The 27,439-nt window shown below is 46.0% G+C and overlaps 1 long non-coding RNA gene across 3 annotated transcripts in view; it reads right to left on the bottom strand.

The window, feature by feature from the left end:
- LOC103348503 (uncharacterized) overlaps nt 1–22,953 on the bottom strand; it is a 41,230-nt gene extending 18,277 nt beyond the window's left edge. For all 3 annotated transcript variants that reach the window (XR_007920004.2, XR_007920007.2, XR_007920008.2), the window contains exons 1-2: nt 22,872–22,953; nt 5,502–5,610 (exon numbers count right to left, since the gene is read on the bottom strand). This is a non-coding gene — a long non-coding RNA (uncharacterized lncRNA). The remainder of the gene's footprint in view (nt 1–5,501; nt 5,611–22,871) is intronic.
- Between the last annotated feature and the right edge of the window lie 4,486 nt (nt 22,954–27,439).

Below are 27,439 nucleotides of genomic sequence, written 5' to 3'. Positions count from 1 at the left end.
TCCTGGTCCTGTCAGTAAGGAGAAATCTAGAATCAAAAATGGACAGTTGCATGGTGGCTTCTGAAATCATTGGTCTACTTTACACATCTTCTTGTGTTAATAAATCCAAGAGTGACATTTGGGGTAGGAGAACGCTCTTATGATCTATTTCATATGGGAGTTATTTTAAGAACTTAGCTATAACAAAAACTCACCTGCTCCATTCGTGAGTCTATCAAGGAAAAAGCAAGATGGTAAAATGATGTGGGAGTGAAAACCACATTGTGGGAGTAGAATTTCTTTTTCACTTTTACTTTTCTTCCTCCTTTCCCTTGCTGGGGACCCAAAGAGACTCAGAGCCAACATATGGCTGATAGGAGGCCAAAGCTCTAAGAAATGGCATAGATTGTGTTGTGATCCTCTGCTCCGTCTCTCTGCACATAATGTCCTCATTGTCTCACTGAAACCAAAACTTCCCACCTCCCTATTAAAAAAAAAAAATAAAAAGCCCTAACCAGGAGATTTCTGGAGCCTCCATTGATAACACACAATGGCCTGTTTTTACAGGATGCTCCAGGGCCCTGGAGTAAGTCACTGTTAGCCACTGTGATGAAAGGGTAAGAGATGAGAGAGGGAGCTGATGGCTCATCAGCCAGATCCTGCCCTGAAAGGGAGCTCTGGGCACAGTCAGGAATTCGTAGCAAACAGGCATCTGAGAGAAGCCAGATTTATGCCTAAGGACAAGAATGAAGGGAATAGTCCCTAGCATCCTTTAGTTTAGGAGAGAAGGGGACAGGAAAGCAGAGGGAGGAAGCATGGAGGGGCAGGACTGTGACCAGAGCCAGTGCCCAACGTTGAGCTGGCCCCTTCCTCATCCGGGTCTTTCCGAGAGCACCCCTCCCAATCGTTGGCCACAGCGCCAGCTGTTTTTCTTGTTGCCGCAAGGTGAAAACTCCCATGGAGCTGTGTAAGCCTGCAGGGGTTCATCCACTGTGCATGCCCTCGCTCAAATCTCTGGACCCTGTGCAGGTGGCCCCTGCCATGGCACTAGGGAGTCTGAAGATGTGAGTTAGGGTCTCCACTCTAAAGGCCTGAGGGTCCTTCTAGATCATCCCGATGCAGCCAAGGAGAACACGTCCCAGCAGTGGTCAGAGAGAGAGGTCAGAGAAAAAGAACACTCGAAGGTCAGAGACTCGTGATGTCACTAATCTAGAAGACAGAGGAGAGGGCTACAAGCCAAGGAGTGTTGGCAGCCACCTGAGCAGTGCACTGAGACGTGAGGAAGCGGCATCCTGCAGCACCTTGATCTCAGCCTTCCAGACCCTGGAACCGAAAGAGCATGCTGATGTAAGTTTAAGGCACCCAGTGGATGGTGATTTAATATGGCAGTCCTAGGACACTAGTGCATTTAGGATTATTAGCTAAGCCATGCAAATAAAAAGCCTAAGTAGAAATGGTAACACAGATTGAAAATCCCTTACCCCAAAGTGCTTTGGACCAGAAGGAAGTATATTGGATTTCAGATTTCTTTTTCAAATTTTGGAGTATTTGCAGATGTATAAAATTACTTCTGACTGTGTAAAAGATATCTCTCAGACAAAAACTAATTTCATGTTCCGATTTATTGCCATCTCCAAAATATTTCATTATGATTCTGGAAATAGCATTTTTGGGAGGGAAGCCTACCTTTTGATGGCAACCATCACATGAGGTCGGGTGTTGAATTCTCTACTTACGTCATTGTGTGGGTGCTCCAAATGTTTGGATGTTAGAACATTTCAGATTTAGGACTAGTATGGATTTTGAAGTATTTCGGATCTGGGGGTTTGGGAGGACCAACCTGTATAGTCTTTCATTTATTAGTGCTATTACTTTGCCCGGTAGCATTCCCATGTAGGATTTTGGTTTTGCTATTTGCATGTGAGGCCCTAACCTGACTTCAAGTTCATGACTGAGTGGTGAGATCCTTGAGGATTCTGCCATCTCCTGGTGCCCCCAACCCTGTGGGGCTAGGCACCAAATAAGTGCCCACGAGGGAATAAATTCAATCAACGAGGGGCTCCTCAAGAACTCAGAAACGTAGGATCACTATCTTAGATCAAAAGCTTGACCCTGTGGGACCCCAGCCAAGCCTTTTCATGGTAGTTGACCGAATTCTCAGTGGAGACCTAACCCAGTCTTGTAGCTTACAAGTCATCTGCGACACTCAGTGGACCCTCCACAAATGTTTTCTAACTAATACAGAGAATATGCAAATGTCATAGAGTCAGTCTAGAGACCAAAGTCAAGCTGATGCTGCCAGAGAACAGGACCAAGTTTCCTAGGTGACGGGGCTGTGGATTTACCCATCCTGCCTCCGAGGGGAGCCTGCTGGGTCAGGTTCCCACCATCCTCCATGCAAACCTGAGTCCCCTGGCACTGTGACCTGGAGAAGACTTCTGATCTTTGCATTGCCATCTTGTGCACTTCTGGAAAATTCCAGAAAGTTCCTAGAAATTTCCAGAAAGTCTCTAGAAATAAGGGTTTTCAACAGAAGCTTCCCGAAGTCGTTTTCTGGCTAGCTTGGGCTCATCTCCTTCTGTCACAACCACTTCTCTCCCAATCAGCATCAACCATCTGCCCTCAAGGCTGAAGGGCCAAAACAAATAGGATTAGCAGCTGCTGTCCCCAGAGTGTGGGCAGCCTCCTGGGTGTTGGAGGAGCAGCCTGGCGGTTTCTAAACTGTCTGCCAGCCAAGGGCAGCCGGCGCTAGTCACTGGCCCAAACTCCATCCTCAAGGGAATTTGCAGAAACTGCACAATGAGAGAGGGAACCATATACAACTAGGTGGGAAATACACTTCCATGGGCAACTGTGCCCCCTACCCCAGTGCCCCAGTACAGAGAGCCATTAGAGAAGACTGTTGATTCTGGGTTTGGTAATTCCTCATTTATCACTGTGTAGTCTCATTCCATCCAAATAGGGCCGGGAGTCAAATGCCCAAGTCCCTTGTCTCTCTCATGGATGAAATTAATCATTTACTCAAATGAGATTTTCTGTACTTTCTTGGCGCGGCCACTCCTGCCCAGGCTCCTACTGCCCCAGACCAGAGAATGGCTCTGTTGTTCTCCCTTCTCGAAGCCCAAACAGTGACTCTGCTCCCCCCGGCCCCAGTAGCAGCCTCAATACTGTCTGCATTTGTAGGTCAGAAAGTCTATTCGTTCTTTTGATAGGACCGCTTCCTCTTATGCTGCGCCATTTAATGTTTCTAGTCCGTCTGTCTTGTCAGCAGTGCCATTCATGGGAACTGGGTTATCCTCCATTCTGTTCTACATGTGAGTGTCTTCCGTTGAGTAGAGAAAGCAGCAGTTTCTGCCATCTCAAGCCCAGGCACACTAGTAGAGAGCCCATTTGATTTTTAGTGGCTCCAGCTTTTGAGCTGAAGTTGAAAGCACTTTAGAAAGTAATTAGGGGACCAGTGCTGTGGCGTAGCTGGTAAAGCCAGCACCTGCTATGCTGGCATCCCATATGGGCACTGGTTCGAGTCCCGGTTGCTCTACTTCTGATCCTGCTCTCTGCTATGGTCTGGGAAAGCAGTGGAAGATGGTCCAAGTCCTTGGGTCCCTAAACCCATGTGGGAGACTTGGAAGAAGCTCCTGGATCTTGGCTTTGGATCAGCGCATCTCTGGCCGCTGCTGCCAACTGGGGAGTGAACCAGCAGATTGAAGACCTCTCTCTCTCTCTCTCTCTCTCTCTCTCTCTCCCCCCTCTCTGTGTAACTCTAACTTTCAAATAAATTAATTAATTTAAAAAAAGAAAGTAATTGGTCCCTGAATGTCCATTTTCATGAGCAAATCAAGAATTCTTCCAAAATCAAAAGCTTGCCTGTGACCGAGCAGGATTTGCAATCAAATCTCCAATGGTTCACTCGAAGCTCTTCACACTATTCCAAGCCATTCCCTGAAGGCTCTTAGCCATTCTGTATCTGTTTGACAGGAACCCCATGCCCTCTACTCCTCCTGGAAAATTTCAGAGGAGAGTCCTGAGATCATCCATCATGTGCCGCAGGACAGCTCACACCCATCTCAGAGGTGGGAGGCATATTTTTCTCTAAGCATCTACCCTACAGAGTTCTGCAGACTATGGGTGGGGCAAGCTATGAGCAAGTGTGACGTGCTCTTCTCTGGGGTGAATGCAGAATTCAAATAGCTTAAGACAGCAGTTCCTGGCAAGTTACGAGGGAACTACAAAAATGTTCATGGAAAATGAAATTAGAAAATAAGTTAATATTGGTGCAAAAATATCGAAGTAGCTGCATGTAAGACGTCTTCAAAATGGTTAGGAAAAAACTGTGCATGATTTTTTAAAATGTTTTCACCAAAATAAACTCATCTTTTCATTCGATTCCCATGACTTGACGAAGTCGCCTCTTACAAAATCCCCTTTTACCCTCCAAATAGTTATGATGAGGATGGAATACCAATGTGATATTTGATAGCACACACAAACTTTTCACCCATAAAAATCCATGTGGTCAATAAGTAATCTTTATTTTACTTGCCTCTTTGCAAATTTTTTTCTTGAAAACGTGGAGAAAAAAATTGCTCTCTATCTTGTAGTACAACATAAATTATCTGAGAAGAATTTGCTAATCCTTCTATTTTGACCAAATGATTCCTGCAGATGGCCGTGGAACCAAGACCCAGATCCAAGACAGACTATGCCAAATGAAGAAATGGAAATAAATTTGAAAGGTGGAAACTTTGGATGGAAACTTTTTTCCCCTTGCTTTCCCACTTAGGGTCTTCTCTGAAGTGTGAGATGGCTCCCCGATGCCACAGTGGGAGAGTCCATTTTCAAATGGAAAGTTTTGTTCTAAGTGCCAAGAGCCGCTTAGCCCTAGAATAACCTTTTGTTTTTCCTTTCTGACTTCTGCCTCTCCTTGCCTGCACTGTTTTCTCATAGTTTTATTTTGGTTTAGGTTTTCTATAGGTTTCTGTGGGCGTGTTAAGGAAAGGGAGATCTTTGGCTTTGTAAAATTTGATCAGAATATGGTCCAAAACCAGACTTAAAAAAAAAAAAAAAAAAAAAAAAAAAAAACTGGGAACCTAGTGAAGAAAGCAGGCTACATGGTATGGCCTCACCTTCCTGTCACTGTCTTTCTTGATCCAATCCAAGTTTGATTTTCAGTAGATGTTTTTTTTTTTGCTATTGTTTTCCGAGCTCAGCCTTTACCTGTGAGTTGTCATGGTTGTGTAGATACATTTTGTTTGGCTCTTTGGTGTGTTTTATGGGATAAACACTGCAGGCAGGTATCATACGTGCGCTCGATTTCAGATTAGCTGGCCTCAAGCACAGTGACGTTTCTGGGTAAGTATGAGAGAACCAGAAAGCCTTCAGTCTTATCTTCAGCCTTGTCCAACCCATACGATTGATGCACTGAGAACAAAACCCACGCCCTCTCACTCCCTGGATTCTCAGGCGTGAAGTTCTCTCTTGCTCTCTGATAGGCCGCAAGTTGTAACTTCTCGTGAGACATTTACCTGGATTTCACGGTGGCTTCCAAGTAGACCTCCAGTGGCCACGGGTGAGAGAGGCTCACGGACCAGATTCACATCCCGAGTCACGTGGTTTATTAAATCAATGTAGAACCTAGAGCCGGAAGCCAGGGGAAAGAGTTTGGAAAAGAAGTTAACCCAATGGCATTAAAGGTGTCCCAGAACTTTGTATCATGCACCGTTGACTCATCCCAACTCCCTCTTCCTCTCTGCTGCCTGAGTCTTCTCACAGCCAGGCCTGCTCTTTGGACAAGGGTTCATACTTCAGCAAAAGGGCCAGTGCCTGTGTGGACCTACAACCTACACACACACTCCCTCTTTTGGAGAGATGCAAACTACAGCTTGCCAGCTAGCCTGAGAAATATCTGTGGATTTTTATCTGACTTTCTTAGTGATGGTACGTTTCAGGCCAAATTAAACATCCCTCATGATTGGCTATTGTAAGACTTCGTGAATATTGAGTACCTTGTACGCCTCATGAGTGTTTATTTGATGTGTTGTAGTTATTTAGTCTCAAATATATCATGATCTGTTGCCCTATATATGTCAAGAGAGGAGAACTGATGGGATTCATGGATGGATGGATGGGTAGAGACAGACAGAGATATACAATATGTGAAAGAGCTCTTGGGGGAATTAGTTCATGAAATTATGGAGCCTGAGAAGTCCCACATTAGACCGTCTGCAAACTGGAGGTCCTGGGATACTGGTCGAGTGGCTCCGTCCAAATCTGAAAGGCTGAGAACCAGGGAAGCCAGCAATGTAGCTTTCAGTCCAAGGCTGGAAGCATGAGAACCCAGGGGGAGAAGAGGCTGCTGATGTGAAGCCCCCACATTTGAAAGCCAGAAAGCCTAGAGTTTTGACGTTCAAGGGCATCCCAGCTCCAGGAGAACGTGGAGAGAGAAGTTGGGCCTTTCCCCTACCTTTCTTGTTCTGTCAATGTCCCCTGTAGACTGGATGGCATCCACCTACAGGGAGGGCAGATCTTCCTCCCTCAGTCCCCCAGACTCAAATCCAGTCCCTTCTGGAAACATCCTCATACAGACACTCAGAAATAATAGCTTACAAGTTCCTGGGTATTTCCTTTTTCTAATTCAAATGAAAATTAAAGATTCTGTTTATTTATGTGAGAAATACTTATAGATAGAGAGCAACAGAGACAGGGAGAGAAGTCTTCCATCTACTGGTTCACTCCCCAGTTGGCCACAATGGCCAGAGCTGCACCGATCTGAAGCCAGGAGCCAGGAGCTTCTTCCGGGTCTCCCACATGAGTGCAGGGGCCCAAGGACTTGGGGCATCTTCCACTGCTTTCCCAGGTCATAGCAGAGAGCTGGATTGAAAGTGCAGTAGTCAGGACTAGAACTCAGTGCCCATTTGGGATGCCAGCACGTTAGGCAGAGGCTTAGCCCATTATACTACAGCACAGGCCCCATTTCCTTTTTTATGAAACATTTATTTATTTGAAAGGCAGAGGAGAGAGAGAGAGAGAGAGAGAGAGAGAGAGAGAGAGATGTTCATCTGCTGGCTCACTCCACAAATAGCCGTGATAGTCGGGGCTATGCCAAGCAGAAGCCAGGAACCTGGAACCTCTTCTGGGTCTCCCACGTGGGTGCAGGGGCCCAAGCACTTGGGTCACCCTCTGCTGCTTTCCCAGGCACATTAGCAAGGAGCTGGATCAGAAGTGGAGCATGGCCGGCACCATGGCTCAATAGGCTAATCCTCTGCCTTGTGGCGCCGGCACACCGGGTTCTAGTCCCGGTTGGGGCGCCGGATTCTGTCTGTCCCGGTTGCCCCCTCTTCTAGACCAGCTCTCTGCTGTGGCCAGGGAGTGCAGTGGAGGATGGCCCACGTGCTTGGGCCCTGCACCCGCATGGGAGACCAGGAGAAGCACCTGGCTCCTGGCTTCAGATCAGCGTGATGCGCCGGCTACGGCGGCCACTGGAGGGTGAACCAACGGCAAAAGGAAGACCTTTCTTTTTTTCTGTCTCTCTCTCTCTCACTGTCCACTCTGCCTGTCAAAAGTAAAAAATAAAAAAAATAAAAAGAAGTGGAGCAGCCAGGACTGGAACTGACACCTACACAGGATGCCATCATTGCAGGTAGCTGCTCTACCCACTATGCCAAAATGCTGGCCCTGTGGATATTTCTTAATTAGCCAAATTGACACCTAAAATTAACCATTGCAACCCCCCTCCCCTTCTGTCTTTCTTTAGCACTGATGAATTCATTTCACACTGCCCATGGCTAGCATGTCTCCCAGTTACTCACTTCTCTGTACCTAACAAATCATGCATTCCGTATATTTCTCATAAGCTACTTGCCTGTGTGTCTTATATGACTCGCACCTGCCTCATTCTAATGTCTTCTATAGCCTGGTCAAATATCTTAAATCATACAACAAATGCAACACAGACAACATTCACAACTGGTTGTGTGGTATAGTAGAACAAAATAGAACTAGTAGACGTCAACAAAAACTCTTGCTTTTTATTGGGAAATATTTCTTTTAATTAACACCTCTCTGATGTCCACACCAACAGAACCCTCAAAATTTTTTTAAATTATCATTTCAATCGATAGCACTATGTATCATCTAGTTCCTGAAGTCCAAAACCAAGGGAACAAATTGAGTTCTCTTGCCCTCAACTCCGCCTACTCTATCCCTGCCCCCAATAGGCCCTAATGAACTGGCCTCCTACACTCATTCTTCTCCCACCCACTTCTCTCCATCTGTGAAATGGTCACTCTGCCTAAGGCGGGTCTCTGGTCTTAACCATGCATGCCTACCAAGCAGTATCTCAGTGCTTTCTCTGTCTCTCTGCAGCTCAATTTTTTCCATACAGCAAGCACAGGGGTCCTTTAAATCAGTGTGAATGCCCCCCAGCTGCTTCCAGGCCAATGTCAATCAAAATATGCTCAGGGAGGGAGGAAATAACCCAAATGTCTATCCATGAGAAACAGACAAGCAAAATGTGGCCTAGCCATGCAACAGAATATTATAGTCACATTAAAAAGGAAGTTCTGTTGTATGCGAGAGTATGGGTGAATCTGGACATGGAGCTACATGGAAGAAGCCAGCCACAAAGGACCGTATAGTGTATGATTCCATATATATAGCAAATGTCCACAATAGCACATCTACAAAAACAGAAAGTAGCTTCATGCTTATATAGAGCTAGGGAGGGCTGGTTGGCAGGATGGAAGTAACAGCTAACGAGTACAGGTTTCTCCTGTAGTGATGAAAATACGGAATGATTGATTATGGCGATGACTGCGTGTGTCTGCCAATACTTGCAAACCAAGAATAACTTCTCCCCTTCAAATGGGTGGATTGTGTGGCTTGCGAATTGTTTCTCGGTAACGCTGTTCTGTTTTTGTTTTTGTAGAGTAGCCAGTTGGCAGGCTTCTGAATCCTACGTGAGCTTGGAGTCATTTTCATTCTTAGGCTCCACCCTTGACATACTAAAGAGTCTCTGGGGGTGGGTCCAGTAAGCTGCACTTTAACAAGCACTGAAGTTGGTGAGACACAAAAATAAATTATAATTCAGATGCCTACAATGCTTGCCTCTGAAATCTTTGTATGTTTGACTCCTTTGTACCATTCAATTTCATCTTAAATATTTCCTCCCAGAAGCTGTCCTGGACCATTCTACCTAAATTCGCTTACCATTCACTGGGTCCCATCACCATTACATCTATTTCACCACACTTATAATAATTTGGTACTTTCAATCTTATTTGCTGGTAGGCTGTCTACCTGCCCCCTGGAGCGTCAACAGACCCTTCCATAAAGTAGGCACTCAATAAATGTTGAGTTAATGAAGTAATGAAGAAGAGGCATGGACCCTGAGCTCACGCCCTGAAACACCTACCCTGCCACTCACTAAACCCTGGGACTCTGCTCAGCCTGTGTATCTTGCCAAGGGACTGGCTTGCTAACCGTCCCACACCAATTAGCACCATCGCCTTGCAATGCACAAGACCACCCTAAGCTAAGGACAGCAGAGGGAGACAGGCAAAACGTAGGAGGAAGCAATTTTTCTTCTCTACCAGATCCAAAATTCCTCAAGAATGGCCCCAATGCCTGCTACAAATTAGAGGCCAAAAAAATGTTTGCTTAACTCTTGAACTAAATGCTTAGGAGGTAAAAAGGAATTTGTTCTGGCTCTCTAAGAAACCAGACCCCTGAGAGATGCCCCCTCTACTCCCGCAAGTCCTTTGAGACCCACCTGGACATTCAATTCTTTGGCCTTCCCTGTCATTTCTGTTAAATGAGATATCTGTGTTTGAAATGAACACCATTGTTTAGCCATCATTGGTGGAAGCCAGTCACTGTGCATGCATTCCACCCGTAATAAGAAATAAATCCCTTAAACCTGTAATTTGCCCCTGCTGGTTTAGAATTTTGAAGTCCAAGAATGCACTTACCATTGAGGAAGTTAGTTCTGGGACTGGCTGGCTCTGCAGCTATGTATGTAGCCATTGTTCATGGCTGAGGGACGGCGGGGGCGGGGTGGGGTTGGGGGGGACTCGGTGCTCCGTTCGCATAATGAACCTTATGTTTCTAAACACAGGTGCGTTTGGATGTAGACATCTGTGCCATTATGGGTGGTGGGGGGAGCACACAATGGCAGCTCTGAAATGGGCCCCTCTGAAATGTGAGATGGTGTTATGGTAGCGGCTCTTATCAGCGATGTCATTTCTTTGATGCTACAGCACGGCCGAGATGCTGGTGATGAAGCTATTTATCATCCCATCACGTTTTCAACGGATTGGATGCTCTCTACCGGTGTTTTCAACATGTTGCCTCCCACTGGCGGGGGCTGGGCAGGGGGTGGGGGAAGGCTCTTGCCTGAATTCATTCATTGTCATTCTATTGAAAAGGGTTGTCCCAGGACCCCTGTCCCATCCCCCTTATCATTTCAGATTGCTTTGTATGCCAACTTCGCATTTCATCCCTGCTATTTGATGTGTAAAAATGAAAGCTCCTGGGAAATCCTCCCTGCCCACTGCCCGATGGATGGCTCCGATAAGGTCCTGGGAAATCATCAAAAATGTGCAAGACAAACAAAGGGCCTATCAGATGCCCCACGGACTGCATAGACATGAGTTCCTTATCTTGGTTACAGGAGTCCCCGCTTAATTCAGGTATCTACAGGGATGGATTCAGGAGGGTTCAAGTGTTACAGAAATTGCTATTCTTGTCTTTTCACAGGCACAGAGGTCCTGGAAATTTAGATTTTAGGTTTTTTTATAGTTAGGCATATGGTACACTATAATTTGTGCTTCTCCTCTAAGAATGAATTTTTCAAAACAATCATGACAAAAGTGCACTGCTGTCCCTAAGTAGCCAAGGGGAACTGGTTCCAGGACCCCTGGAGATACAAAAATCCTTGACTGTTCAAGATCTTTGTATAAAATGGTGTTGAACCTACACATATCTGTCCATATACTTTAAGTCATGTCTAGTTTACTTATGATATAATGTGTTGTTGATAATAATGTGCTATATTGTGTAGTTTACAGAATAACAAAGGCAAAATCAGCCTGCACTGCTCAGTTCAGGTGCCATTTTTGCCCGGCACAGTCATTTTAATCTACAGTTGGGGGGCTGATGCTGTGGCTCAGAGGGTTAATGCCCTGGCTGAAGTGCTGGCATCCCATATGGGCAACAGTTCAAGACCTGACTGTTCCACTTCCTATCCTGCTCTCTGCTGTGGCCTGGGAGAGCAGTGGAGGATGGCCCAAGTCCTTGGGCCCCTGCACCACATGGGAGACCCAAAAGTAGCTTCTGGCTCCTGGCTTTGGATGGGTGCAGCTCCGGATGGAAGATCTCTCTCTCTCTCTCTCTCTCTCTCTGCCTCTCCCCTCTCTCTGTGTAACACTGACTTTCAAATAAATAAATAAATCTTTTAAAAAAATCTATGGTTGGTGGAATCCCCAGATGTGGACCCTTGATACAGATGGCTAACTATACCTCAGTGTCAACAAACAATTTTATTTTATTATTATTATTTTTTTTGACAGGCAGAGTGGACAGTGAGAGAGAGAGACAGAGAGAAAGGTCTTCCTTTGCCGTTGGTTCACCCTCCAATGGCTGCCGCGGCCGGCGTGCTGCGGCCGGCGCACCGCACTGATCCGATGGCAGGAGCCAGGAGCCAGGTGCTTTTCCTGGTCTCCCATGGGGTGCAGGGCCCAAGCACCTGGGCCATCCTCCACTGCACTCCCTGGCCACAGCAGAGAGCTGGCCTGGATGAGGGGCAACCGGGACAGAATCCGGCGCCCCAACCGGGACTAGAACCCGGTGTGCCGGCGCCGCTAGGCAGAGGATTAGCCTAGTGAGCCGCGGCGCCGGCCAACAATTTTAGTTTATATTTTTTCATGTTGATTAATCGAGGTATGAATGATGTATAAAAGTCTATCCAGACCGGTGCACGGCTCAATAGGCTAATCCTCTGCCTGCGGGTTCTAGTCCCGGATGGGGTGCCGGATTCTGTCCCGGTTGCCCCTCTTCCAGGCCAGCTCTCTGCTGTGGCCCGGGAGGGCAGTGGAGGATGGCCCAAGTGCTTGGGCCCTGCACCCTATGGGAGACCAGGAGAAGCACCTGGCTCCTGCCATCAGATCGGCGCGATGCGCCGGCCGCAGCACACCAGCCACGGCGGCCTTTGGAGGGTGAACCAACGGCAAAGGAAGACCTTTCTCTCTGTCTCTCTCTCACTGTCCACTCTGCCTGTCAAAAAAAAAAAAGTCTATCCAGGGCCTGCAATGGGTTAAGCTGCTGCTTGCAGTGCTGGCAAGTGGCATAGTGGGGTGAGCTACGGCTTAACACAGGCCTGCCATGGCTGCCTGTTAACAGAGATCACACTTGAGAAGAAAAAACTGGATGCTAAATGGGAAGGAACAAGAGTGAACTGAAATCCATGAGGACAAACTCCAGCTCTCTGGTGCTAGACAGGGGAACATAGGTAGATAGACAGTTGAGAGATAATAGATATATGGATGGGTGGATAGATATATGGACAGACAGACAGATGTACATGGATGGATGGATAGATAGATGTACATGGATGGATGGATGGATGGGCAGAAAGAGAGATTTTCTCCCTCTCCCCACCTCCAACCTCAATGATGTTGGTGACTTACAGTAAGAACCTACCAGCTTTGGCCACCAAACTGCAGGTGCACACAGCAAAGTAGACAGAGGAGATGGGGAGGAACTAAGCCATCTGAGGCTCACCTGCTGCCCCTGCTGCCAACAGGAGCCATAGATCAATACTCACATCCAGTGGCACCCAGTGCCCAACATGGACCCTGAGGGGTGCGATGGTCTTGGATTGTTTCACTGTCACCTTCCACAATTTGTGCAAATTTCTTTTACAGCCGATCCTGACCCACAACCAAATGGTAAAGGGAGCTATGGAAAACCGGATCCAGCTCAACTAACTAAAAAGCCACTGCCGCCTGCTGCAACCTGCTCATGTATTCATGGATTTTTTTAATGACAAATAGAGAATAACTTAAGTGTACAAGAGAATATGTGTCTAGAAATCTCTCCTTGGTGTTCTCTATGGAATTACTGATTTTCTGACACCTTGAGGACTCGGTAGCCCTGCATTGTTGCATGTTTCTTGGGAGGAATTCTAACCATGGATTTGTCAGCATGTCCCTTAGATACAAGATGGAGAGTCAGGCTGTTCATCATGCTTGGAGCAAAAACAGGTCCTGTGGTATTCTGTAGGTCAGGCCGAGGAGGACCAGACAGAATGCAGGAGCCATTCAGTGTTACTGTTTGTAGATTACGCGCTTACATATTTATGGAGGTACTTCAAAAAATTTGTGGAAAAATTTTGGTACAAAAGTGTCCTGCATCGTCTTTTCAGGTTCTTCATGAATTCTCTGAGGCTCCCTTGTATGTAGCCACGCACGTGTCATCCACCTCATCTCTCTCTCTGTCTCTCTCTGTCTCTCTGTCTGTCTCTCTCTCTCTCTCTCTCTCCACCTATTTACCCAAAACCACACAGTGCTCATAGACCTAGGAAAACAAATTTTGACGCACACAGCCAGATATCTAAAGATGGAGAGCTGAGAGACTGAGACATTGGTTTTGTCACTTCTGACCAATTATTTCAGCTACTAAATACCTGTCACTTACCTGAAAAGCAAAAAGAATCGATGGTTATGTAAGCTGTTGCTTCACTTGTAGAGAAGAAACACAGAGACTAGAAAACAGACAAAAACACTGAACTATACATGTGTATCAGGAATTTGTTAAACTCTCAGACTCTCAGCTTCTGACTTTCTGAGCATTTCTTAGATTCGCCAGTCTTGTCACTTATTTTCCCTCTTAAAGCCAACCACAACAAGGCTCCTTTTCTTTGCCCTTTCCATGGAAAAAATAACAAAGTTAAAGTGTAGACAAACAAATGCGCAAAGGAAAATAGCTCCTTAGAGATGTTGACTTAGCACACTGAGATTATGAATTGAACCTTCCCATCTTTACCCCTCCCCAGATGGAAAAGGTGAGACAAATGGCTTCCCTGACACTCACTAAACCACAGAGAAATTATTTTTGCATAGAAAGAGCCATGATTTTGGACGCAGATGAGTTGAGTCCAACACACTTTTCCATTTGTGACCTCTTAAGCATTACAGAGTGTGTGTTTCTCCTTTTGCAAAAAAAAAAAAAAAATGGATATCCACCTCATAATTTCTTGATGAAATCATAGAACTACTAGTATTGCAAGCAAGACTCTAAGTGAGATCCATTATTTTTAAATGTAAGAGGATTCAGTTTTGGTAGGCAATAGACGTTTTCAAAGAGTATATTTCTTAGGCTAACATCAACTGTTTATTGTACTTAATTGAATAGACTGATCTTGAAAAGTATTTATGTCAAGAAATAAATGTGATAGAGTTTTGAAATGGGCAAAAAGATTACTGGATGTCCTGTTTCAAGTACTCTTCTAGGATATTGGTCTCTGAGCTACTTTACAATTCGTAAGTGATTCTTCTCTAAACACACAAATGCAGTCTCACTGCTCATAGAGGTTATGTTCTCTAAAGTTCTATAAGGTTCCATGAATACTGAATGAACGCATCATGAGCCACTGCTTTAGGGAAGATCCAGGGTTGGTTTCCTTGAAGCCTTTGGTATCACATGGTCACCAATCAATGAACGCATAGCCTTGATTTATGTGTGTCTATTCAAAGGTGTCTTATTTAATGTGCCTTATTGATTCATTAACATTGAACTCATGGTCAACTGCTCTACAAAAGTGCAGTTTTCTCTATAAGACACCTCACGCCTTTCTTGTCCTGAGAACGTTAGACAGCACTCCAGGACTATGCTCTAGATATTTTAAATTGCCAAAACACTAACAAAAAGCAGAAAAATGTGGCGCTGAGCAGGTTACAAAAGGGCCACTGGTTTACAGCATGAGAGCTGAGACGTGAAGGCAGAGTGCCGCATTGTCACTTCAACTGGGAGTATACGTGGCACCAAGATACACCTGTTCTTCACCCACTCTGCACCTGTGCAGAGCAAGAATGTCTACTATGTCCCCAGAAGGATGGATCTGGGGGTGACAAATAACTATGGTCAAATTCACAATTTCACGAGTACTGAATCAGTAAATAATGAGAATCAGCAGTACAAGAGGATGTCATAAAGACCATGGAAAATGAAATTAGAAGATAAGCTTATTGTGGTGCAAAAAAAAAAAAGTTGAGATTCATGCATAGTTTTTCATGATAGGCATTTTCTGTGACTTTTTTTATGAAGACCCCTTGTATGCATGGATTTCAAAAAGTTTTGCATCAAAATGAACTTGCCTTTTCATTCCATTTCCATGAACTTTCTGAAGTTTCCTCACATTGTGTTCAGTGGAAACAAATGATTTCTCTCCCCACCTGCACACCACAGAAGATTTCTTTGCCACCACAGCAGAAGCCATTTGTGCAACTAGAAAGCAACATATTTTGGTCATTCCTGACCCTTATAAAAGCTATGTGTTCAGTCTGGATTTTCCTGTGAACATTTTTCTGGTTCCCTCCCTAATTAATAGAAAGACAAGATCTTAGCCATGTTTTCATTTTATATTTAGATAAAAGTCACATTTTAATCTTTTTTTTTTTGACAGGTGGAGTGGACAGTGAGAGAAAGAGACAGAGAGAAAGGTCTTCCTTTTGCCGTTGGTTCACCCTCCAATGGCCACCGCGGCCAGCGTACCGCACTGATCCAAAGCCAGGAGCCAGGTGCTTCTCCTGGTCTCCCATGGGGTGCAGGGCCCAAGCAATTGGGCCATCCTCCACTGCACTCCCGGGCCACAGCAGAGAGCTGGCCTGGAAGAGGGGCAACTGGGACAGAATCCAGCGCCCCGACCGGGACTAGAACCCAGTGTGCCGGTGCCACAAGGTGGAGGATTAGCCTAGTGAGCCGCGACACCGGCCAATCTTTTTTTTTTTTTTTTTAAAGATCATTCCTTAAAATTGGAAAGTTGCAGGTTGAATCATTATCTTCCACTTGGCATTTGGGGGTGCAATTTTGTGTGGCTCCAGGAGAGCATCTTTTAGAAAAGATTCCAGAACATGGCTTTCAGTGACTCCTCACTCCTTTTAAGGAGCCTTGCAGTTGCCATCTCACGGGTCTGATATACGAGAAAAATCTTCAAAAATGAAAAGCCTGCTGCAAATGTCCTATTTCCTTAACTTTGGCCTAAAGGTTTCTCCATACCTAGTAAGCTGTAACCTTGCTTAGTGTGAAGCAGACCCCAAGCTACCCTTACAACAGAAAGCCAGGTCTCAGCCCATCACAGCAGCCTAGCATGTGTCAACCCACAAGCAGCCAACTGTTCAAGCCAGGATCCGATAGGCAGAAGTCAAGAGTGGAGCCATCTCTGTGGCTCCCCTCTGCCTTTGCTGTCCATAAATATTACCCAGCTGCATGGCAGCCCCTAAATCACTCTAAATGTCTCTCGGCTCTGGGGGTGGCCCAACTCACAAATCAACGCTCAGGTGCACAAACCAGTTCGATGTCCTGTGCCTCTTGCTTTATTTTAGGATTTTTAATATCTCATCTATGCAATGGATTACTGTTTTCCCCATTTATGACTGAGAAAATTCACTTTCCAGATTCTGCGACCTGCTCAAAACACATAGAACATTAGTTTGTTGTCAGGAGTTCAGACGGGGCTGGCACTGTGGTGCAGTTGGTAAAGCTGCTGCCTGCAGTGCCGGCATCCCATATGGGCGCCAGTTCGAGTCTTGGCTGCTCTACTTCTGATCCAGCTCCCCGCAGTGGCCTGGGAAAGCAGTAGAAGATGGCCCAAGTCTTGGGCTCCTGCACCTGCATGGGAAGACCCAGAAGAAGCTCTTGGCTCTGGCTTCAGATTGGCACAGGTCCGGCCATTGCAGTCATCTGGAGAGTGAGCCAGTGGATGGAAGACCTCTCTTTCTCTCTCTCTCTCTCTCTCTCTCTCTCCCCCTTTCAAATAAATAAATAAATCTTTTAAAAAATGAGCTGGCTCTGGAAGCAGAAGAGTTACTATGAAAGGGAACTGCTAGGCCAACGCTGTGACTCACTAGGCTAATCCTCTGCCTTGCGACGCCGGCACACCAGGTTCTAGTCCCGGTTGGGGCGCCGGATTCTGTCCTGGTGGCCCCTCTTCCAGGCCAGCTCTCTGCTGTGGCCCGGGAGTGCAGTGGAGGATGGCCCAATTGCTTGGGCCCTGCGCCCCATGGGAGACCAGGAAAAGCACCTGGCTCCTGGCTCCTGCCATCAGATCAGCGCGGTGTGCCGGCCGCAGTGCGCCAGCCGCGGCGGCCATTGGAGGGTGAACCAACAGCAAAGGAAGACCTTTATCTCTGTCTCTCTCTCTCACTGTCCACTCTGCCTGTCAAAAAAAAAAAAAAAAAAAAAAAGAAAGAAAGGGAACTGCTTTCTGGCAATGGATGGAAATTTTAGGTTCCAAGCACTAAGGTTGATCTTGAGAAAGGAACAAGAAAACTAGAACATGACAAGTGAAACACAACTCATGTTCTGCTTTCAGTTCTTCCAATGTCTAGAGGGAAGTGAGTGTAGGAAAACACTTTGCTTTGTTTTCTGGATTTAGTAGTTGAAAAAAATGGAGTTTTAAGGGTGAGAATTTAACCTAGTTATTAAGATGTCAATATCAGCCCAGTGCTGCGGCTAGTAGGCTAAGCCTCCTCCTGCAGCATCAGCATCCCACATGAGCACTGGATCAAATCCCGGCTGCTCCACTTCTAATCTAGCTCTCTACTGTGGCCTGGGAAAGCAGTGGAAGATGGCCCAAGTGCTTGGGCCCCTGCACCCGTGTGGGAGACAGGGAAGAAGCTCCTGGCTCCTGACTTCGGGTCGGCTCAGCTCCAGCCGTTGTGGCCATTTGGGGAATAAACCAGTGGATGGAAGAACTTTCTCTCTGTCTCTCCTTCTATCTGTCTGTAGCTCTACCTCTCAAATAAATAAATAAATAAAATCTTTTTTGTTTTTTTTTTTTTGACAGGCAGAGTGGACAGTGAGAGAGAGAGATAGAGATAAAGGTCTTTCTTTGCCGTTGGTTCACCCTCCAATGGCCACCACGGCTGGCGCACTGCGGCCGGCGCACCGCGCTGATCCGAAGCCAGGAGCCAGGTGCTTCTCCTGGTCTCCCATGGGGTGCAGGGCCCAAGCACTTGGGCCATCCTCCACTGCACTCCCTGGCCATGGCAGAGAGCTGGCCTGGAAGAGGGGCAACCGGGACAGAATCCGGCGCCCCGACCGGGACTAGAACCCGGTGTGCCAGCGCCACTAGGCGGAGGATTAGCCTATTGAGCCGCAGCGCCGGCCCAAATAAATAAAACTTAAAGAGAAGACACTAATATTCCATATCTGAGTGTCCAACCTCCAATCCCCCACATCTGCTGGGAGGCACCAGTGACAGATCAGGTAGTTAGATCTTTATCACCCACATGGGAGACCTGAATGAAGTTCTCAGCTACTGGTTTCCATGCTGGCCCAGCTTTTGCCATTCCACAATTGCATTTTGTGAATGAACCAGAGATTGCAAGCTCTCTCTGCCTATCTGTTTCTACCTCTCTTTCTTTCAGATAAATAAATCAAGATTTAAAAAATGGTTGCTATAGAGGCTGGCATCTGGTGCAATGGTAACGTACCATTTGGGACATGCACATTCCCATAATAGAGTGCATAGGTTTGAGTCCTGTCTCAGCTTCCAGTTCCAGCTTCCTGCTGATGTGTACTCTGCGAGGCAGCAGCTGATGGGTTAAGTACGTGGGTCTGTGCCATCCACATGGAAACCTGCACTGAATTCTCAGCTTCTGGCTTTAACATGGTCCAGTCCCGGCTATTGTGGGTAACTGGGGAATAAACCAGATGAGGAAAGACCTGTGTGTGTGTGTGTGTGTGTGTGTGTGTCTGTCTTTCAATTAGACAAAAAGAATTTTTATAATGATTGCTTTAGTCAGGTAGGAATTTCAAAAACTTAATCTTTCCAAGGAAGTCCCAATTTTCCCCCTTTTAGGTTAAATATTCGAATTAAACTGGCCATAGATTAACAAGCAGAAAAGCATATAGATTTATTTACATGCCAGTGTGCAAGGGAGCCATGCAAAACACGTAACTCCAAGAAGGGCCAGAAGGTTGAAGCTTAATACCCTTTTCATAGGGAGAGGGAGGTTGGGGCTTAAGACACTTTTGAGGGGGAGTAAATTGTGGGGTGGGGGGATGAGTCCAGAGAATGGACAATGGCCTTGGACAAAGTTCCTCTGGGCACTGAGTGTGGTTTGGATGGCTTTGATTTTCAGTCTTGTCCTCCAGGATATGAGTTTTCTCTTCCTTGGTTAATGAAATTTCAATGAAATTGGAAGGCAGTTGTGCCCCTCCTGGGTCATTCTGTCTCGGGTTTGATAAGGGAAATTCAGAGAAAGCCCTTCTTTGCATTTGCTGCTTCTGGGTTCTGTCAGCATGAAGTTCAAAGTGGAGTATTAGGGGGTATTCTTTGCTGAGCTTCAATGTCTTTTAAACTTTGAAATATACATGTAGGGGCTGGGGCTGTGGCATAGCAGGTAAAGCCACCACCCACAGCACCGGCATCCCACATGAGCGCCGGATCAAGTCCCGACTGCTCCACTTCCGATTCAGCTCTCTGCTATGGCCTGGGAAAGCAGTGAAAGATGGCCCAAGTCCTTGGGCCTCTGCACCCACATGGGAGACCCAAAAGTAGCTCCTGGCTCCTGACTTTGGATCGGCACAGCTCAGGCCATTGCAGCCACCTAGGGAGTAAACCAGCAGGTGGAAGACCTCTCTCTCTCTCTCTGCTCTGCCTCTCTGTGTAACTCTGACTTTCAAATAAATAAACACATCTTTAAAAAATATATACATGTGACTTTCTCCCTCTCTAACTTTACAGTAGAAACTTTCTTCTTGTCTTATACAATATGATAAATAAGAAAAGTTAGATTTATGGATCCTCACTAAATAAAAATATAAAATTTGCATTGTTAACTTGCAAACACACACATATGTATTCATTTGTGAACATTGGTGATAAGGCCAGCACCATTCCTTAGTTTTGAGGACACTTGGGAGTTCTGCATTATCTTTCTTTTCAATTTTATTTATTTGAGAAGCAGACAGATCAAGGAAAAGACACAGACAGATAAAGAGAGCTCTCATTTGCTGGTTCACTCCCTAAATGCCTGTAATGGCTGGTGCTGGGCCAGGGCCAAAGCTGGAGCCAGAAACGCAATTCAGATTTTCCGTGCAGGTTGTAGGAGCCCAAGTACTTGAGCCATCACCCATGCCTTCCAGAACCTGCATGAGCAGGAAGTCGGATTGGGAGCTGGAGGCACCCGAAGCAGCATGCAGCCGTCATAACTGACGTATTCACCTGTAGGCTAAAGCCTGTCCCTGCATTGTCTGTCATGTCTGCACATGAACCACGGTCATAATATTTTAATATTTATATTTTTATTAATTATTATTTTATTTTATTATTATTTTTATTAATATTAGGTTATGATTATTAATTTATTAATATTAATATATTTAATATTTATAATTTCCAGGGTGCTTTTATAGAGTAAGATCTCAAATCAAAATCAATGAAATAATGAGATCAGAATCCCTTCGTATTTTTTCTAAAATTCATGGTTCTCCTATATCTTCAAAGCATTTAGCTTCATTTTTTATTAGAGAAAAATCTCTCAATTCATTACTCCTTGCATTTAATTAAAGTAGATAATTATAACTAAGAACAATGGACAGGCAGGTTTGCAAACAAATTTAACTGCCTCCACGGAAGCACCCAACTTGGCCAACATTAACGGGACGCGGGTTACAGTTACTAGGCTCGGAAAGAGAGTTGAAAGCTGGGAGTTCATGGTGAGCAAGAGTGCCCTGGAAAGACACAGCAAGAGTTTATGTGTGTTTGAGTGATTGTACAGCATATGGGGTGCACTGGAGATGAAGGGGGTGCACACTACAAACAAATCTAATCCCCGCCGGGGATGTGCATAGGAAAAGCCATTCAACCTCTTGCTGGCTCAGTTTTGTTATCTATGAAAAGTCAAGTGTAAACTAGAATAAAACCATGTGAGCTAATTTCACCTCAAAAGTCAATAGCTTCTTTCACTGTTCTCTTTTCCTTTGTAGAATGACTCAAATTATAATCAATAAGAATTGATCAGATATAAAGCAGCAATGATAGTGTTGCAATTAAGCCAACACTTTTTAATTCATTTCCTAGCTCTGGGTTGGGGGGGTGGAACCATTGCCCAAGGCCTTTGAGTGCTTATCAGTGGCTTAGCATCAATGGACAGTGTGTCAATGGACAGTGCATCAATGGACAGTGCGTCAATGGACAGTGCGTCAATGTCTGGGCCATGAGGCTACAGAAAGAAAGCCTGCAGGGACTCCTGATGGCTCAGCCTCACTCCTGGCCCCCACTGCTAATCCTGCAGAAGAGGAACAAGCATTGAGCAGCGATTCTAGGAGGAGGCATTTTCACATTTGCTCTGAGCTGGGCAGGTGGGGGCCCTTCCTTGGAGCTTGGAGAATGGAAGTCTAGGGGGTGCTCCAGCCTTCTTCCTTGGGCAAAGTCCTCGTCCCTCACCCCCATCACAATGCCCCTTGGTCATACGGTACATGGGTTGAAGTGGATTCTGAATCTCTGGCCAAGCTTTCTAAAAAGATATTTATGCTTCCTGTTCTTAATTGTAAAATCGGTTGAGTGTGACTTCTTACATACCTTTCCTTTTACAAAACCAAATCAAACCATAAAAAAATGGAATTTCATTCCTTTTATATCCCCACGTGGTGATTGTGGTTTCTCTTATACAAGGACAGGTGCCCTTATTGGAAAACTATCCCAATTCCTGTTTAAAGAAAAAAAATATGAGAATGTCCCAAGCATCACAGCCTGAAGTATCAATGAAAGTAGATAAGAGGGCAAACTACAGATGGAGCTTTAAATTTTCTAGCATCCATATTATGAAACAGAAAAAAGAAACAGGTGAAATTAATTTAGTCATTTGTTTTATGCTTAACCCAACATATCCAAAAACATTCCCATTTCAACATGTAATAAATATTAAAAACTATTGACATATTTTCCTTTTTTTATATTAGGTCTTTGCAATCCAGTGTGTATAAGAATAAATCTTGTTGAGCAGTGGCTGGCTTTAGTCCTGCCACTTATTCCTGCCTCAGGAGAGCTTCAACTTGCAGAGAGCCCGGACAGTGAATTGAAACAAAACTATCTCATCTTATTAATTCCAGCTTCAACTTCTTGAAAAAATCTATTTATTGAAGTGTGAATTATCACCAGACATTATCTAAAAGTGAAAACTTTGATGCTGTCTTTTAATTTTTTGGAAATTTTAATTTATTTATCTGAGATGTGGAGAGAAAAAGAGAGAGATGAGAGAGAGAGAGGGAGAGGGAGAGATCCTATCTCTTGGTTCACTCACCAAAACACACAATAACAGCTGGGGTTGGACCAGGCCAAAGCCAGGAGCCCAGAACTCAATGCAGGTCTCCAATATGTTGGAGGAACCAAACTATTCGAACCATCACTGCTGCCCTCCGAGGTCTGCATTAGCAGGAACCAGGAGTCAGGAGCTGGAACTGGAAACTGAACCCAGGCAAATAACGTGAGACACAAACACCTTGACTGCCATTTTAACCACTAGGCCAAACTGCAGCCCCGAATGCCATCCCTTTCAGTGTCCCCAAACATGCACAGAGCACTCGATAATTTTATAGCACTGCTGCCCATTGATACAAGCCCAGCTAGTAGGCAGAACTTCCAAGGTCAACAAATGACACTCGCTTCTTACCCATGGATGATGGTGACAGCAACCCCCAATAGCTTTTCTCAACTTCATTGTCGCTGATTCCCTGATTACTGGTGGAACTTCCTCTCTTGGCAAACTCTAGGTGGATCCCATAAATCTAGTACCTGTACATGTCCACCCATTATGACATCATATCTTTGTTATAGGGTTTTCACAAGCTGAAAAACACACACACACACACACACACACAATTTCACCCTGATTCAATATGTTGCTTCTTCCACGAGCCTAGGATTTCAGAACAGAGAACATTCCTCACTGTTCAGTGTCTGTCTGAGCCCAAGCAGCAAGGCCTGGAGAACTCTTGGTGCCACAAGCCTCATCATTGGAGAAAGGAAGTTGTGCCCTGTTCATTTACCTTCTACCCTTACATGTCAAATACTTTCCTTAAAACATTTATTTATTTATTCGAAAGGCAGAACAGCCGAAAGAGCAACTGAGAGACCCTCTGTCTGCTAGTTCATGCCCGAAACACCCACATTTGCCAGGGCTGGGCCAGGCCAAAGCCTGAAACAAGGAAGCCCATTTATATCCATTCATGTAAATGTGGTAGGGACTCAAGTACTTAAGCCATTATTTGCTGCCTCCCGGGCATTAACAGGAAGATGGATTGGAAGCAGATGCCAGGGCCTGGACCAGGCGCTCTCACCTGGGATACTGGCACCCAAATAGCAGCTTCTCTATTTTTCTGTTTTAGAGAAGTTTATGCTTAGATGTGCACCTGCTTTTTTTTTTTCATTTTTCTTTCCTTCTTTTTTTCTCTAAAGATTTATTTAATTTGAAAAGCAAGTCACAGAGAGAGAGAGAGAGAGAGAGGAAGAGACACAGAGAGAGACATCTTCCATCTATTGGCTCACTCCCCAAATGGCCCCAATGGCTGAGGCTGGACCAGGCCAAAACCAGGAGCCAGGAGCTTTGTCCAGGTCTCCTATAGAGGCGCAGGGGCCCAAGCACTTGGACCATCATCTGCTGCTTTCTCAAACCATTAGCAGAGAGCTGGATCAGAAGTGAAGCAGCCGGGACTTGAACCAGTGGCCATATGGGATGTCTACGCTGCAGACAGCAGTTTAACCTGTTGCACCATAGAACCAGCCCTGTGCACTTTCTTAAAAGCATCTTCCAGGTCCCTGCCACCAATTAGGGACACCCAGATGGAGTTCTGGGCTCCAGGCTTTGGCCTGGTCCATCCCCATATGTTGCAGGCATTTGGAGAACTAACCAGCAGATGGAACTTCTCCCTCCCTCCCTCCCTCCCTCTGTGGCTCCTTGCTCCTTTTCACCAGCCTTACTCACTTTACCTTTCTTTTTTTATTATTTGACAGGTAGAGTTATAGACAGTGAGAGAGAGAGAGAGAGACAGAGAGAAAAGTCTTCCTTCCATTGATTCACCCTACAAATGGCCACCACAGCTGGAGCTGCGCTGATCCAAAGCCAGGAGCCAGGTGCTTCCTCCTGGTCTCCCACGTGAATGCAGGGCCCAAGCACGTGGGCCATCCTCCACTGCACTCCCGGGCCACAGCAGAGAGCTAGACTGGAAGAGGAGCAACCAGGACTAGAACCCAGCGCCCATATGGGATGCCGGCACTGCAGGCAGAGGATTAACCAAGTGAGTCACGGCACAGGCCCCTACTTTACCTTTCAAATAAAGCAAATTTTTTTAAAAAGAGCATTTTCTAGCCACTTGTGCATATTAATTTTTAAAACAATGAAAGAAGAAAAGAGAGAGAAAGAGGAAGGAAGGAAGAGCGGGAGGGAGGAAGGGAGGAAAGAGCTACACTGCTATCTTCGCAGAATACAAGACAGGGTACAGATTTTGAAGCCCAGCAAATCTGGGTGGAAATCCCAGCTCTGTTGTGGTGTAGTTGGGACCTTGACCACACATCCTAATTCCTCAGAGTCCTGGTTCTTTCAGTTATAGAACTGGGGGGTGGGGGAGAAGAGAGAGAGAGAAAGAGGACAGGAAGAATAGATCATTGCTGGGGGGAGGGGCTTAGCAACAGCGTAAGGAAGTAGCTAGTAGGATTCCTGTCATAAATATTCAAAAAGTGGTTATTGTCACTCTCATCACAAGTGAGTACCAGTTGATCTACCTTCCCTGAAGTGACCATATCTTGTTTTGCAGGTTCACCAGGGCTTTGTGTCTCTCACGTGACCTTCTTGGCCACACCGATTGCAATGCTGGTGTGCACGACACTGGCCACGTGCCAGCTGGGTGACAGTAGATTCCTCCCCCTGCCCTGGCCAGCCCTTGTCGCTTGCTTGTTTTTTTGTACAGTAGCTCAATGGCTGTTTATTGTCCCCAGCAAGTCCCTCACTTTTCCCAGGGTGAGCAGCAAGAAGTGGGTGATGAGCGTGCAAGCCGCAACCCCGCGAGTTCATTTGGAGACGCATGGAGCCACATGTGAGGACGAGGAAGAGGGGAGGCGGAGATGGAAGGGAGGCGGTAGATGGAGAAGAAGCCAGCCGTCCTCAGATTGCAATCAGCCAGGCCAGTGCGCGGAGTCTGAACTGGTCCATCCGGGGGCAGGAGGAGATCCTGCCCACAGTTCCACCAGGGCGAGCACAGCACAGGTGAGCACAAAGTGGCTCTCCCCAGATGCAGAAGCCGATCTGCGTGGAGCAGAGGCACAGCCGAAGGCGCTTCCCACGGACCCTTGCTTCATCCGTATCCAGCACCGACCTGTGTGAAGGGGATGGGCAAGGAGGAGTACAGGAGAGGCCCCAGGGACAAACAGATGCCACCTCCACAGCCTGGAGGGCATGCAAGCAAACCTGGCCCACCGTATGCACACGCGAGGTTTGGGTGCCGAGGCTGGTCTGGAACATTCTGTCAAGCGGGCCAACCTCTCAACTCGCTCCGTCCCGGTCTCGGGTCACTCTGTGTGCAGCACGCCTTGTTATTGGCTGAACTCTCCAGAATGGCTGAGAGCAGACTCCACGGGGGAAGAGATAGGGTGCTATGTGAATGTTTTCCACATTACTTGTATCTGAGTAACCAAAATGCACTATCAGTAGGTGATCTCCTCCCTAAAGGTATTTCATTGTTTTCTAGGTCTTTAGATAACAATCAGAATTTTTTTTAAATGTGGGGGCTGGCATTTGGCCTAGTGGTTAAGACACTACTGGTTAATGGGGCTGGCGCTGTGGTGTAGTGGGTAAAGACATCACCTGCAGTGCCGGCAACCCAGATGAGCGCTGGTTCAAGTCCCAGATGCTCCACTTCCAATCCAGCTCTCTGCTGTGGCCTGGGAAAGCAGTGGAAGATGACCCAAGTCCTTGTGTCCCTGCAGCCACATGGGAGATCTGGAAGAAGCTCCTGGCTCCTGGTTTCAGATTGGCACAGCTCCAGCCATTGCGGCCATGTAGGGAGTGAACCAGCAGATGGAAGATCTCTCTCTCTCTCTCTCTCCTCTTCCTTCTCCTCCTCTTCCCCTTCCTCTTTTATGTGTGTAACTCTGACTTTGAAATAAACAAATATTAAAAAAAAATAAAGACACTAGTTAAGACGCTGGTGAGGATTCCCCGCATCTCATCTCAGAGAACTTGGGTTCCATCTCTCGCTCGGGGCCATGATTCCAGCTTCCTGCTGAGGCAAATCCTAGGAGGCCACAGTGATGGTTAAGGAAGTGGGTTCCTGCCACCCACATGGGGGACCTGGGTTGAGTTCCTGGCCCCTGGCTCTGGTCATCACAAACATTTTAGGGAGTGAACCAACAAAGGAGAGTTAGTTGTCTCAATTCCTTTTTTTTTTTAAGCACATATTTAAGACACAGTAGTACTGGAAGCCAGGAAATCAAGTGTGTGGATATTAAATTAACTACTTGTGGGTACAGACATTGAAAAACAGTGTTAGTCTCACAGCTGAACCACCTGTCTCATTCCTACAGGGAACAAGAGAGCAGCAGAGAGAGCTGGGAACAGCAGAAGCTCCAGTTACGGTCACACGTGGCAAAAGGAACGTATTTTAGGATGGACAACAAATTTCCAGTTTTACGCACATCTTCTCATGACTTCCCATTTCAGCAACAGTGGGAAACTTTTCAAGCTCTTATGTGGGATCTTTGGCCAGAAATAAACTTTCTGTTCACAAGTGAATTTTCTATTTCCAGACCTGAGGCTTTATAGGTCAAGTCATAGGATAACGCGTCTGTGGATTCGGAAATGTACGGGAATCTGTGTGGCTTCAAAACATGCACACACACACAATAAAGAAATTAACATTTCTGCTTCATGATGGGACATCAAACGAAAGGCCAAAAACGTTTTGAGTGATGGATTCACAGCAGGGGCTGGGGTTGGGGTTGGGGGATGAAGAGGGAAGATCTAAAACACAACAAAGAAAAAAAAATCCTGCACATGTTCTCATTTTGCAAAGTGCTGAAATTCCCCCAAAGGTTGAATTCTGGTGTGTGTGTGTGTGTGTGTACGCGTGTGCGTGCGCACGCATGCGCATCTGATAGGATTCAAGAATTCCACCCTGAAAGCCAGGTTAACAGCACCTCCCCCAAGGGTATGCACCAGTTTGGGGAGCAGTTCTGCCATCATTAATA

Source organism: Oryctolagus cuniculus, chromosome 1 (genome assembly GCF_964237555.1).
Source record: "Oryctolagus cuniculus chromosome 1, mOryCun1.1, whole genome shotgun sequence".
NCBI lineage: Eukaryota > Metazoa > Chordata > Mammalia > Lagomorpha > Leporidae > Oryctolagus > Oryctolagus cuniculus.
The sequence above is the reverse complement of the archived record's forward strand: the minus strand, read 5'-3'. Positions and strand labels throughout refer to the sequence as shown.